Source organism: Eucyclogobius newberryi, unplaced genomic scaffold (genome assembly GCF_026437365.1).
Source record: "Eucyclogobius newberryi isolate DKJ021-1_F unplaced genomic scaffold, fEucNew1.0.hap1 SCAF_4, whole genome shotgun sequence".
NCBI classification, from domain to species: domain Eukaryota; kingdom Metazoa; phylum Chordata; class Actinopteri; order Gobiiformes; family Gobiidae; genus Eucyclogobius; species Eucyclogobius newberryi.
The window spans coordinates 37,248,713-37,261,617 of NW_027316056.1; positions in this window are offsets into that span (position 1 = coordinate 37,248,713).

The following is a 12,905-nucleotide window of genomic DNA, read 5'->3' on the forward strand; positions in this document are numbered from 1 at the left end:
TATGCTGTTCTATGAAAAAGATCAATAACAATAGATAATTGTAAACAAAAGAAAGACAAATTATAAATTGTATTAGTATTATATACTTTTATCTTTTATTTGTCATGTATTTTGTATTGATTAAAATATATTTTTTTCTTTTCTTTTTTTCAAAACTAAAAACAAAGAAAATGATTTTTTAGGAAAAAATACGACATTAAAAGAGGCACATTTTTAATGTACAAAAACTAATACATGTGTGTTCTTTTGCCTGGGATTTAATTTGACCTTTTACCTAAGATCAATTACTTGTTTTTTTTTTTATTTCAAAATGCTTGAAACTGAACAAAAAAGAACATAACACATGATGCAGAGAGAGGATCAAAAGAGGGAAAAGTTAAATGTGAAAGTCCCATTTAGTCACTCAAATGTGAGTCCTTCCATTTGTCCAATGACACTGTCAGTCCCTGATCCTCATCACCTCTTTAAGTAGGATCCACGGCAGGGGCCCCGAGGCCCAAATACAAAGTCTTAAAATCAAGTTGGATGAAAAAGTCCAAAATAGTCTGCGGTGCTTTGTTTGCTTTTACTTTTTCATGTATATTCATAAAAGTGAACACACTTCCAGTAATAGTAGTAATAGACCAATACAAATCTGCCATCTTTGTGTTCAAAGCTGGACCTTCCCTGTCTCTCTCTTCCTTCCTCCTTCTCTGTGTCGGAGTGGTTCTCCTTCCCTCTCACATGGAGCTGTGATGTATGACTGTGGAGATGCAGAGGGACAGTGTTGATTCATGTATAACCTGTGCTCTATTCACACAGGATTAGTTTTACCTTGGGACGTCTGGAAACTTTAAATTACCTCACAACTGGCTTTTTGTTTAGTTTTTCCCACAGGATTTTTCTGCAGACTTTATTCCAGCCCTCTTAATGTGTTGGAGGGGTTTGACGCCCGAACGATCCATGTCCCCAGAGCCCCTGGAAGGGTCACCCGAAGCAAACAGGTCCTAGGAGACGGGTCGGACCAGCCTGGATTAGCTTGTGCGGGAGGTTGAGCATTCCCGCCTAGACTTAGACCTCACCTCCACCTACACAGTTTGGGCTCTGGAACCCATCGCCTCAAGAGAGAGAGAGACTGACTGGACGAGTCTGTGACAGTGCACCACCCGAGGACTCTGTTCTACTGGGGGACTCCAGCACCCAAGTGGGCAACAACAGAGACACCTGGAGACGGGTGATTGGGAAGCCATACCTGCTTGCCAATGCTCAAGCTCAACAGATCTCTGAAGCGAAGCAGTACAGGGCCTGGAGGAAGTGTCTGGGGGGAGGGAAGTTTGGGAGTCCCTGCATGCCCCGCGACCCGGCCCTGGATAAGCAGAAGATGGACTTTATTCCGGAAATCAACTGACTGACAAACAGAATGAAAATTGACATGAACTATTCCATGTCTCTAGCGTTTCATCTATTTCTGTGCCTGAACCTTTTTCCACGTGTTTGGCACAATTTGTCCTGCTCCAGCACAGATGTATCGTAAAAGCAACTATTCAAGTCAAAATGAGACCACAAAGTGCGTTTTACATCTAATGATCGTGTTTTATCCTACAGAAAAACTAAGAAGTGCGCAGTTAGCGTGCTAGCTGTTTGCTTTACAACAACAGCAAAACTCGCTCCGGGTTATGAACATTGTGAAAAGCTTTTGTTTTGGAATAATGTGAATAATTAGGAGCCCTGGAATACGTGAGAAAGTGAGTAATAATTTTGGACCGCTACAAAGAGTACAAGCTAGTTTTAAGCCGGTTAAACTCCAGTGTAGCGCCCTCTGCTGTTCACAGACATGGATGATTCACATGGGACGCTCGTAATTACTACATTTCACCCGAGGTTCATAGGTAAAACTAGTTATGTCCCACGGTACGCTCCGGGCCTCGGCGAGCCGGTGCGCGACTCGAAAAAGACGATGAAATGTCGTTTTTTTTCATCGTAATTCATGTCCTTTACGTTTCCCCGCCTTCTCTGCACCCGGCTCTAATCCCGGCTCCGCCCTTTTCGCTGACGACGGACAACAAAACACAATCGCAACAAAACAACAAGGGCGGCGGAGACGAAAGAGCGTGGACTAAACTCCGATCTCTGACGGTGGAGGACGCACTCATCGTTTCCGTTTGAACATCTCTGTGATGACTAATTATGAATGGAAGCTGCACGAGGGACGCTACAGTTCCTGGAATTCAGTCGGCATTAACTAATTCATGAAAGAACAGAAAATTAGGAGGGAGCGAGAAGAGAAGGACGTCCCATTTACGTATTCATGTATTCATGGATTCATGGAATGGAGTGGGTTTTGTCTTTTCATTGAAATCGGCTGAATTGCACATTTGCATATTACAAAGCTGCAGAGAGTACTTGACAATATTCCATTTGTGTTTCGTCTGGTACTTCGCTCCTTCTTTTGGCTGCCAGGGGATTTGGACTCGCAAAATACTTGTTTTTACGGTTAAGGAGAGTGTACATATTAAATCATAATTCAAAATTCAATTACGATACAGTCAGAAATAAAATATAATATAAATCATTGTTTTACACCAATTGAGCAGGTATTATCAGAGAAAACGTTGAAAAATCTGTAGAAAATGACAGGAAGTGACATCACACCAGGATCACATGTTCCAGTTTATGCATAAACACAAAATATATTACTTTTTTGACTCGCTAAACATTAATTAAAAAAACTAAAGTCATTAATTAAGTAATTTCCTAGTGTGATGTTGTCAATTACAAACAGGAAGTGAAATTATAAAGCTAAAAAAAATTGCTATTCTGGGATAAAAAATGTTTTATAATTTTTTGCAACATTTCAAATATGGGAGTGTCTGCAGAGCCGCGACGCGCGGCCGAAACTGCCATGTTATTTTTGTGCCGGCCGCGCGCTCCTGAAAATGCGCGGCTATTTGACCGCGTTTTAGCGCCGTTTTAGACCGGTTTATGTTAAGGTTAAGGTTAAGGTGAGGGTTAGGGTTAAGGTTAGGGTTAGGGTTAAGGTTAAGGTTAAGGTTAGGGTTAGGGTTAGGGTTAAGGTTAAGGGTTAGGGTTAAGGTTAGGGTTAGGGTTAGGGTTAGGGTTAAGGTTAGGGTTAGGGTTAGGGTTAGGGTTAAGGTTAAGGTTAAGGTTAGGGTTAAGGTTAGGGTTAGGGTTAGGGTTAAGGTTAGGGTTAAGGTTAAGGTTAAGGTTAAGGTTAAGGTTAAGGTTAGGGTTAGGGTTAGGGTTAGGGTTAAGGTTAAGGTTAGGGTTAAGGTGAGGGTGAGGGTGAGGGTGAAGGTGAGGGTGAGGGTTAGGGTTAAGGTTAAGGTTAGGGTTAGGGTTAGGGTTAAGGTTAGGGTTAGCCATGAGGCTATAACGGGCTATAAGGGAAATGCCGCGGTCCCTGAAACTGCGTGGCCAGTTGACCGCGCCGCGGCTCTCCAGCCACGGCCTTCAAATATATAGAATTTAACTGCATTTTAGTTCAATGAGTCGTCCAACCTGTAGGGGGGCGCTTTTCGATAGCGACCTGGTTTGGCTCACTCACTCTCGAGCACCCACCCCCTAGCCCCGCCCATATCCCTGTACTTAGTCGCAATCATTTGAAAAATTAAGAAACTCCTAGACACATGTCGGCTTGTAAAATGTCAACATTTTATCATAATTTTCCTTTTAATGTTTTTTCTGGCTCAAAGTCTTTATCCGACTGGACAGTTGCAGCGTGAGAGAGGGGAGACATTCAGCAAATGCTCCAGAGCTGGAAGTTTACCCACAGTGCTCTTAACCACCGCACCACCAGCGACGCAGACACTTTTCAACAACAGAAACTCGTAAACCCGCCGTCAGAGGAAGAGGCGGGGCTTATCAGCTCTGAACAGGAAGTCAATGGACCTGTTTCTATTAATAAGCAGTTCAACATCAATATCACGAGTTACAAAGAACAGAATTTGAAATGAGGATCTGCTTATGATTCAATGCTAAGTCCTTTAACCCTTGTGCTGAGGAGTTAGTCAGAGCTTTATTTGTATGTCCAGCAGATCAAGTTCATAAGATGTGGACAAAATGGTATAAAGAAAGAAAAGCTCTAACGCTCTTATTTCCATTTTAATCAATCATTCTGGGAAGCATCGGGTTCAGTTTGTTCTTCAAACCCACAAATAAAAAAAATAGCCTAAAATGAAATAAAAGATGAATAGAACTTTTAGATGGATTCCGCCTGGACATTTTTGCTTTTTTACAAGTCCCTCAAACTCATTATGAGTAAATTTACTTTCAGCTTTTAAAAAACAATAGTCAAAACCCAACAGAGGCTCATTTTAGTTTCAATCAGCCGATCGCTCCTGAAACCAGCTTCATTCATAGATTTAACAAAGAAAATCCAGGTGTAATATAAACTCTGATTTCCTCTGAGCAGAGCTTGTTTCTATTTATGTTGAGAGGAAAAGAGACTTTAGAGTCCAAAACCGCAGAGTCTCAGCTCCACAAAGCCTCCAGAGGCTCAGGAACCGCTTCAGTTTCATTTGGGGGCCTCTCGTTTTGGGGAAAATCGCCCCCTGAGCCAAAGAGCCTTCACCAGAACCCGCTTTTCCGCCAGCGACCATCCGACACTTTGACCCGTCGCCATGTTCGTCTCTTCTCTCTCGATCGATAGCGCTCGTTGCGTTCACGGGTCATTAATCTCGCGTGGTGCGTTCGGAAACGCGGCGACACCTGATGCAGCAGGTTCACGATCGCCACGCCGCCTTCATCGATCAAACTGGGCGCGGCAGAATGCAGATCAGCTCGCCGCCTTCCGCAATCGGAGTCTTCGCTTTGGGTAACGCTTTCGGACACGCGTCTCCTTTTGCAGACCTCACAATGTGACGATCGATGAGAAAACGGTCTCCGGATGCGCGAAAACGTGTACTTTCAAGTGCAACTTTTCAGAAAAACCTTTAGACATATTTCCCCGGTGGAAAGACGAGTGCACTTCTCGGTGACTTCAGGCCGAGCTGACTTTTCAGAAGGAATGAGTTTGCAGTTCCACACTTTCCGCGCCGTGATCTCTGAAGGTGGTAAACAGAGCGAAATAGAAAGTCTGTTTTTAGCTTCACATAAGGGTTAAGTCTCTGTACTGCACTCTGTCACTTCTGCAGCCCATTAGAACTGTTCAGGGGAGGCACATTCAGCCTTATGGATCCACAGAATATGTATATATCTTACCACTGGAGCTTATTGGAGTTTTGTGGAAGGAAGAGCAAATGAAGCGTAGGAGCGTCGGTCAGGAGAGGGCAGAGGAAGCTGCTGTGGGGACGGAAATGTGGACACGCTTGCGTATGAGTATTGCACATGAATATGACAGTATTGCACATGAGTATTGCACATGAATATGACATTATTGCATATGAGTATTGCACATGAATATGACATTATTGCACATGAGTATTGCACATGAATATGACATTATTGTGTATGAGTATTGCACATGAATATGACATTATTGCACATGAGTATTGCACATGAATATGACATTATTGTGTATGAGTATTGCACATGAGTATGACATTATTGCACATGAGTATTGCACATGAATATGACATTATTGTGTATGAGTATTGCACATGAATATGACATTATTGCGCATGAGTATTGCACATGAATATGATATTATTGTGTATGAGTATTGCACATGAATATAACATTATTACACATGAGTATTGCACATGAATATGACATTATTGCACATGAGTATTGCACATGAATATGACATTATTGTGTATGAGTATTGCACATGAATATGACATTATTGTGTATTAGTATTGCACATGAATATGACATTATTGTGTATGAGCATTGCACATGAATATGACATTATTGTGTTTGAGTATTGCACATGAATATGACATTATTGTGTATGAGTATTGCACATGAGTATGACATTATTGTGTATGAGTATTGCACATGAGTATGAAATTATTGCACATGAGTATTGCACATGAATATGACATTATTGCACATGAGTATTGCACATGAATATGACATTATTGCATATGAATATTGCACATGAATATGACATTATTGTGTATGAGTATTGCACATGAATATGACATTATTGCACATGAGTATTGCACATGAGTATGACATTATTGCACATGAGTATTGCACATGAATATGATATTATTGTGTATGAGTATTAAACATGAATATGACATTATTGTGTATGAGTATTGCACATGAGTATGACATTATTGTGTATGAGTTTTGCACATGAATATGACATTATTGCACATGAGTATTGCACGTGAATATGACATTATTGCACATGAGTATTGCACGTGAATATGACATTATTGTGTATGAGTATTGCACATGAATATGACATTATTGTGTATGAGTATTGCACATGGATATGACATTATTGCACATGAGTATTGCACGTGAATATGACATTATTGCACATGAGTATTGCACGTGAATATGACATTATTGCACATGAGTATTGCACGTGAATATGACATTATTGCACATGAGTATTGCACATGAATATGACATTATTGTGTATGAGTATTGCACATGAATATGACATTATTGTGTATGAGTATTGCACATGGATATGACATTATTGTGTATGAGCATTGCACATGAATATGACATTATTGTGTTTGAGTATTGCACATGAATATGAAATTATTGTGTTTGAGTATTGCACATGAATATGACATTATTGTGTTTGAGTATTGCGCGTGAATATGATATTATTGCATATGAGTATTGCACATGAATATGATATTATTGCACATGAGTATTGCACATGAGTATGACATTATTGCACATGAGTATTGCACATGCATATGACATTATTGTGTATGAGTATTGCACATGAATATGACATTATTGCACATGAGTATTGCACATGAGTATGACATTATTGCACATGAGTATTGCACATGAATATGACATTATTGTGTATGAGTTTTGCACATGAATATGACATTATTGTGTATGAGTATTACACATGAATATGACATTATTGCACATGAGTATTGCACGTGAATATGACATTATTGCACATGAGTATTGCACGTGAATATGACATTATTGCACATGAGTATTGCACATGAATATGACATTATTGTGTATGAGTATTGCACATGAATATGACATTATTGTGTATGAGTATTGCACATGAATATGACATTATTGCACATGAGTATTGCACATGAGTATGACATTATTGCACATGAGTATTGCACATGAATATGACATTATTGTGTATGAGTATTGCACATGAATATGACATTATTGTGTATGAGTATTGCACATGAGTATGACATTATTGTGTATGAGTTTTGCACATGAATATGACATTATTGTGTATGAGTATTACACATGAATATGACATTATTTCACATGAGTATTGCACGTGAATATGACATTATTGCACATGAGTATTGCACATGAATATGACATTATTGTGTATGAGTATTGCACATGAATATGACATTATTGTGTATGAGTATTGCACATGGATATGACATTATTGTGTATGAGTATTGCACATGAATATGAAATTATTGTGTTTGAGTATTGCACATGAATATGACATTATTGTGTTTGAGTATTGCGCGTGAATATGATATTATTGCACATGAGTATTGCACATGAATATGACATTATTGCACATGAGTATTGCACATGTATATGACATTATTGTGTATGAGTATTGCACATGAGTATGACATTATTGCACATGAGTATTGCACATGCAAAGACATTATTGTGTATGAGTATTGCACATGAATATGACATTATTGTGTATGAGTATTGCACATAAATATGACATTATTGCACATGAGTATTGCACATGAATATGACATTATTGCACATGAGTATTGCACATGAATGTGACATTATTGTGTATGAATATTGCACAGGCTTTGATTTTAGGCTCCGTTTGTCTCATTTTTTGTGAATTCCGGCCCATCAGAAGTGAAACTCTGGATTTATTTTGTAACTGAAGAAGTCGACCGCAGGAAGCTCAGATATTTATCGACAGTTTAGTTGTATCTTATTGTACGACACGAGATTTGTCTTTTCCAAACTAAAATGTGGATTTTTGAGGGAGGAAAACAGAAACCATTCATCTCCATGGAAACATTGGGTCAGAGACGGGGGGCCGCAGTGCTGGATCAGGCGCTCTGAGAGAGACGGGGGCCCTGAGAGAGACGGGGGCCCTGAGAGAGACGGGGGCCCTGAGAGAGATGGGGGCTGCGGTGCTGGATCAGGCGCTCTGAGAGGCAGCGGTTCACTTCACATTCAGACCACAAAGGAAAGAGCGAGTGAGCCTGGCGACCTGACACTAAAGTCACCACATTATTCTCAAGACTTGGCAAATTTCAAGGATTTCCCCAAACATTTCACGGAACGGTTGTATTTCTACGTAAAATAATCATCCGTTTTGTCCAATCCAAGAGTCGCCCGCGTCCAAAAGGATCTGATTATGTTAATCAATCAACCCATTCATAAAACCGTCCACACAACTTTGAAATACTTTCGCAGTACTTTGGATATTCATACGGATGGTACTACTACTGTGGCTTCGTCAATATTTCCGCTGCCTAAAAGTTAAAGTGTTATAGTTTAGCATTGGGACGTTTGCGACGCTAGATGGCGCTGCGCAACGTACGCCGCACGATCGTCACCAAACATCGCACGATTGTCAAAGCCGGGAGTCTCTTGGTCTCGGTTCCGTCTCGGCTCCTTCTTTCCGGCGTCCCAGCATCCCGTGGGTCGTCCATTGTGTCGTCCCGTGGGTCGTCCCTTGTGTCGTCCCGTGGGTCGCCCATTGTGTCGTCCCGTGGGTCGTCCATTGTGTCGTCCCGTGGGTCGTCCCATGTGTCGTCCCGTGGGCCGTTCCGTCGTGTGTGGTATTAGCGGCATCAGTGGTATTTAACTTATTATTATGAACGTCATACATATTGTACACGACTGGACGGGCGACACAAGCGCATTCCTGGTGTGAATCTCGCTCATGCCGACTAGGCGGGGTGCGAATATGTCGGGACGGGCGCGGTTAAATCCACTAAACGCAAAAGAAACAACTTCCATGTTTGGAGATAGTTTTGGTGGAAGATTGCGTCACGTTTTTTCGTAACATCGGGTCTAAGTGTCCGTTACTCACAGGTACAAACCACGATTGCGTCTTCTGGGACTGTCCTGTTAAAGCGCCCCCTACAGGTCGGGCGACTCATCGAACTAAAACGCTGTTAAGATAAATGTATTTTGACTTTAGCTAAAAACGATGGAAATGTCATCACAAAATAGCACATTTTTTAGGTTTAATTATTTCACTTCCTGTTATTGATGACATCACAGTGGGAAATTACCCAGCAAACACTGGGCCAAAACTCATCAAATAAATAAAAATATATGCTTTATTTTGTTGACTTTGCTTTTATTTGATTTTCTTTTGAAGTCATATTTAGAGAGTCAAATAAATTACGCATAAACTTTGACTGGAATGAGTGTCCCTGGTGTGATGTCACTTCCTGTCCCTGGTGTGATGTCACTCCCTGTCATTTTCCACATATTTTTCTCCACAAATACCTGCTCGATTGGTGTAAAACTATAATTTATACGTACAACAGGTACAAATACACAGAATAAAGTCAACATTAGAGAATCGTACAAACCTGTCGTACGTGACTTTAAGGATGCTGTGGACAGTTTGTGACATTACCGCTCCACTCGACCTCTGAACTATGACCTCGGGCTTCAGGACTCCTGCCGTGGACACGATAAGCAGACGCCTCTGGAACGTACTCTCGGCAGACGAGACAAACGGCACTGTCATGATTTTTCTTTCTTTTAGTTTCTCTCTCATGGATGTCTTTGTCTTTTGCTCTTTCTGATCCTGTTTTTCCTTTCTCCCCATTGTATTCTTTTCTATTTTCTATACATTTGAAAAACTTATAAAATGTAATATTAAAAAAAAAGAAAAATGCAAAATATCACAAGACTTTGGACTTTTTTTTTGTATGCATAATTTTTTCCATTGTACTCTCTGGTCGTTCTGTCTTGTTGTTTTGTTTTCTGTTCATTCACATAAGAAAAAAATTAAAAAGGAAAAAAAAAACATTACAAAATATATATTAAAAAATGCAAAAGATCACCAGACTTTGGACCTATGTTTAAATATAATTATGCAGGTATGTATAATTTTTTCCATTGTACTCTCTGGTCGTTCTGTCTTGTTGTTTTGTGTTCCGTATATTTATATAAAAAATGAAAAAAATGAAACATTGATAAAAGAAACAGCAAACGAGAAAAAAATAACAATAAAATGCAAAATAAACTACTTTTGTGGGTTGTTTTTCGGTGCGATTAACTTGAGTAGAAGGTTAAAGTCTACGTAAAGTCGATAGATGTAATATAATATAATATAATAATGTAATATAATAATATAATAATGTAATATAATATAATATAATAATGTAATATAATGTAATGTAATGTATTATAATATAATATAGTAATGTAATGTAATGTAATACAATATAATATAATAATATAATATAATGTAATATAATGTAATGTAATGTATATAATAATGTAATATAATATAATATAATATAATGTAATATAATGTAATATAATATAATATAATATATTTAATGTAATGTAATATAATGTAATATACTGTAGGACTTGTGATAATCAACCCGTCAATCAAAGGACATATCCGGCACACGGCCGGGCTCCCGAGGCCCTGCCGGTGATCAGCATGCAGCTACTGTCCGCTCCGACTGCACTTTGTTTTCTTTTTACGGGCCCTCTGCGTCGCCCGGGAGCAGTGGCTTGTGGGTAACGCGGTTCGGGATGGGCGGCTCGAGTGCTTGACATTGTTGTAGTTATTACACAGACTACTGCGCAGGAACAAGCGCCACTCCAGAGGTCACTGTCGGGGCGGGACGCGGACCTCCGTGTTTATGTCACGCCTCACTTTTAGAATGCGAGGACGACGCGGCGATACCGGGACGATCCCGCCGGAGCGAAGCGCCGAAGGGACGTCCGCCGTGACTTTGAGACGACGGCGAATGTGACGTTAGAACAGCTGAACTTCAACAACGTATTTAAAGGACGGCGCGCAACCAAACACGGGGAAGAGAGTGTTTAATATTATTCATCATCTTCCACTGCTTGTTTCTGCTCTGTTCATTTTTTAATTAAAGTGGGAGAATAGAATAATAAAGTGGTTCTTACAAATGTCTACATCAGGGGTCCTAGTGCAGTGCTGAGAGTCATTAGCAGTATGGATTTGATTACATTGTGTGCTGAAAAGACTGTCAATAGTACGAAAATAAGACCATTTCATTATTATCTCTACACAAATAAACCTTGGAACGTGAATATGTTTCACTTTTAGCATAAATGCAAAATAAAGCATCAGTATTTGCAGCTTGTTGTGTTCTCTGGAGCCTCCATCTGTTCTGCAGAAGAGCAGGAGGAGGGGCGGGGCAGAGGCGGGGCATGCAGCAGAGGCGGGGCATGCAGCAGGGGTGGGGCAGAGGCGGGGCATGCAGCAGGGGCGGGGCAGAGGCGGGGCATGCAGCAGGGGCGGGGCAGAGGTGGGGCATGCAGCAGGGGCGGGGCAGGGACTGTGGGTGGGGGGCATGGGGGGGGCCCAGATCCCACATAGGGTTGTGATTTATGTTGGCTGTTTTCATCCTGATAATCATTCTGTGAAACCCACCACCTCCTCCACCTTCACCACCACCTCCACCTTCAACCCCTTCACCTCCTTCACCACCTCCTTCACCTTCACAGCCACCTCCACTTCCTCCACCTGCACCTCCTCCACCTTCACCACCACTTCCTCCACCTCTACCTGCACCTCCTCCACCTTCACCACCACTTCCTCCACCTGCACCTCCTCCACCTTCACCACCACCTCCACTTCCTCCACCTGCACCTCCTCCACCTTCACCACCACCTCCACTTCCTCCACCTGCACCGCCTCCACCTTCACCACCACCTCCACTTCCTCCACCTGCACCGCCTCCACCTTCACCACCACCTCCACTTCCTCCACCTGCACCTCCTCCACCTTCACCACCACCTCCACTTCCTCCACCTGCACCTCCTCCACCTTCACCACCACCTCCACTTCCTCCACCTGCACCTCCTCCACCTTCACCACCACCTCCACTTCCTCCACCTGCACCTCCTCTACCACCTCCTCCTTCACCACCACCTCCACTTCCTCCACCTGCACCTCCTCCACCTTCACCTCCACTTCCTCCACCTGCACCTCCTCCACCACCTCCTCTTTCACCACCACCTCCACTTCCTCCTCCTCCACCACCCTCACCACCTCCTCTACCACCTCCTCCACCTCGCTGCCACAGAGAAACGCACAAAGGCAAACTTCAAGCTGCCGTCTCGGAGCCGCTTCATTATTTGCTCTTGAGCGCGCTCCTCGCAGACGCCGCTGTTTACGCGTTGAGCTGATGGATGCAATTATTGTTATTTATCAAAGTACGCAAAGGTCAAAGGGCAGCAGAGACAGACTGGAGGGAGGGTGGAGGAGACAGATGGAGGGACCAAGCGGCGAGGAGAAGTGCGCAAACTTTTAATGAGGTCGGAAGCAGCGGGAGACGAGCGAGAACGCCAACATCAGCACGGGTGTGGGGGCGTGGCTTATCGGCGGTGCGTGCCATCATTATGAAAGGTCCAGGACATAACGGAGCGGAAGGTACGAGCTCGTGTTCTCAAAATAATAATAAGAAGGCATGACTAAGTGAAAAAAGGAAGTGCTAAACATGAGATTCGAAGCCATCGCCGTGTCGTTTGTGGCCCGATCTTTTATCTTATCCTCATCATTTTCATATCCTGAGTAAATACAGGAGCCCGTTTCGCTGTGAAAAGAA